Here is a 3,338-nt window from a genome sequence, read left to right on the forward strand (position 1 = left end):
ACTCAACTTAGGCTTTTATCCTGTTATTAGAACAATCTAGACCACATAGAAAAGACAGTGCTGTGTAGAGGAGTCATCTTTGTAGTTAAATCGACCTAAACTGTGTGACCTTGGTAAGTGACTTCATCTGCCTGAGCTGTTTCCTCATTTATGAAAGGAGATTAACCTCACAGGGTTAATGTGAGGAATAGATAGAGCTATAGTAAATTCATCTCCTTTCATAACTCTCTCCAGCCAGTATTTCAAAGCCCAATTTAGGTACCACCTCCTTCATTAGGCTTCTGTGATGGTGTCAGTCCCTACTGATCTCTCCCTTCTCTGAATATCTGTGGCGGACACAGTCATAACCCAGAGTTTACATTTCATCATTTCTAATGGTTTCATGTACGTATATTTGTTTGCTGTGATTCTCTACCTAGATTCTAAACTTTTTCAAATAAAGGGCAATGTCTTAACACTTCTGTCAGTCTCCCAGTGCTGGGCAGTGGGGGCTTCATAGGATTTGTTGATGGATAAAATGGAGAAGAATGATTTCGAGTACTGTAGCATTTAAGGACACATTCCTATTCCTCTTAAACCAAAAGTAGTAAAAATTCTTTCCTTCCTTCTTTCCTGCATTTTTTCATTCCTGTGGAAGTTGAACAATGAAAAAAGAAAACAGAAGAATTGGTGCATTTGAATTGTAGTGTTGGCAAGGGATATTGAATATACCATGGACTGCCAGAAGAATGAGCAAATCAGCCTTAGAAGAAATACAACCAGAATTCTCCTTAGAAACCCAGATGGCAAGACGTCATCTTGCCTACTTTAGACATGTCATCAGGGAAGACCAGTTGCTAGAAAAGTACATCATGTTTGGTAAACTAGAGGGTCAGCAAAAGTGAGGAAACTCTCAATGAGATAGATCAACACAACAGCCTCAACAATGGGCTCAAGCATGTTGAAAATCACAGAGATGACGTAGGACTGGACAACATTTTGTTCTGTTATACACAAAGTTGCCTTGAGCTAGAGCCGACCCCCCAGCAACTAACAACAAAAACAGTATGCAGGTATTCAAAGACATTAGATCTGTTTCATTAACGATAGTAATTTAGGAGAGTTCCGAAGTTAAGCTATGTTGATGCTCCAGTAAAAGGGTTGGGTGAAATGGTAAAGGAAGATGGTACTTCAGGGCTGTGCACAATGGGACCCTCTGTGGTTGTGTAAATTCTATTTCTTTTGTAAAAGTTGTTTCAATAATAGTTTTTTTTTTTCTCTACCCTCTGTGGTACTAGTTCTTTTCATTTAACAAATTTTTCCTTAAAGAGAAATGATAAGCTTAAAATAAGCAGAGTAAGACTAGAATTACAATGGCACTGGATCATTTTCTCACGTTGTCTCATTAGTGCTCAGGGCACCAGGAGGTAACTAAATATGATGCTTATCACCTTTCACCTAATTAGAACACCAAGGAACAGAGAGGTTAACTGAGTGTCCCCCTCCCTACACACAAAGATATTTTTGAAGCTTGTAAGTGGAACTCATTCTAAGATTCAGCCTGATTTTCATGGTTTCTTACTCTCCTCTAAATGCCTTTTCCTATAAAGAAAAACATAAAGAGACCCTAAACCAGAAAAAACTAGAGTCGGGTTTTCAAGTCTGGAGGATGTCTACCTTTTCCTCATGTTCAGAAAACAACTCAGCACAGTGCTGGCAGGAACATGGTCAGAAATGGACCTGAAGTAATAGCACTGGCCTCATGTCAGGCCAGCGTAGCCACTGCTTTCATGTGCTGTGTTATGGATTAAATTGTGCTCCTCAAAATATGTGTGGAAATCCTAAGCCCTGTACTTGTAAACCTGATCCTGTTTGGAAATAGGGATTTTCTTTTGTTATGTTAATGAGGTCATACCAGAGTAGATGGGTCCTAAACCTAGTCCCTCCTGAGTTATCAAAAGGTGGAGGACAGATACTGGGAACACCAAGGAATGCCAGTGACTGTTGGCAAACACCAGAAACTAGGAAAGAGGATCACAGAAGGAATAAACATGGTTGAGACCCTGATTTAGACTTTTAGCATTCAGAGCTGTGAGAATGTATGTTTCTTTTCTTTAAAGCCACCCACTTGTGGTGTTTGTGTTACAGCAGCACTAGGTAGCTAGGACACGCTACTTACCAGGCACCCTCAGAAAGTAGGACTTTCCACTGGTCACAGAGCCCGCGACTCCAGGGATGAAGTCAGAAAGAAGCATTTGGGCTTTCTCACCTCTGTGCTGAGTGAGTGTGGAACAGCTGTCCACCACAATCAACAACATCAGAGAAGAAATGACTCCCAGCTTGCCTTAGGACATATATTCCCCTGTATTTCTGAGTGACAAAGCCTATAAGCCAGGGGTCATTGACCTAATGCTTCCAGGGGCCTGGCAGGTGGTGTCCATGAGGAAGAGCAGCAGACCAGGTGTGCCTGTATCTGCGTTCCTGGAGTGAATGGGCGGGCCTGGGGCAAGCCGCCACGTGCAGACCAGTCTAAAGAAGGCAGTTACCCCTCAGCACCAGCACGCCGCTGTGGGGGGATGTGGGCCCAGGGGAGGTAAATACGCCAACCTTTTAAAAGAAACAAGAATTCGAGCTTTCTGTGCAAATGAGATTTCTAAAATCACTTACATTTTGTTAAAAACATTGTGCAAAGCAGACATTCCATGAGTAACGAGCTCATGGCCTGTTCGATAAGCAGAGACGCTGTTTGATTAATGAGCAAAGGTGCTCACGCGTTGCCTGAAAACCTGTTGCTGTTGAGTCAATTTCGACTCATAGTGACCCTATAGGACAGAGTAGAACTGCCCCATAGTGTTTCCAAGGAGCGGCTGGTGGATTCGAACTGCCAACCTTTTGATTAGCAGCCCAGTTCTTAACCACCGCACCACCACATTACCTGAGGCAGAGGAAAAGCCTCCTGTCTTAGTTTTGGGCTCCCAAAGCAGACCCTGTGCTAAGGACTTGGGTGCAGGTGATTTATTTGGAAGGTGACCTCAGGAAACACGTGTGAACAAGAGAGAAATGTCAATAGAGGGTGCCTTCAAGAGAAAGTTACCTTTGTGGACAACTAGGGCCCAATTCCACCAGCACCCTCCGAGTCAGGAAAACTGGGGAGGTTGGGGCATTTATCATAGACTTCCGTCTCTCACTGGTTAGGAGTTGCCCCGAGGAGCGTGAACCCCACTTGCGCAATTCCAGGTTTCTCCTCCTTTGAGGGTAGCAAGCTCCACAGAGTCAGACAAAGCCTTCAGGCTGAGAAGAGAGATGTAGGTCAGGTGGGAAGCTAAGAGTGTGCTGTTAACTGTCCCCTGCAGTGCAGG

This window comes from Trichechus manatus, unplaced genomic scaffold, assembly GCF_000243295.1.
Source record: "Trichechus manatus latirostris isolate Lorelei unplaced genomic scaffold, TriManLat1.0 scaffold00039, whole genome shotgun sequence".
Lineage (NCBI taxonomy): Eukaryota > Metazoa > Chordata > Mammalia > Sirenia > Trichechidae > Trichechus > Trichechus manatus.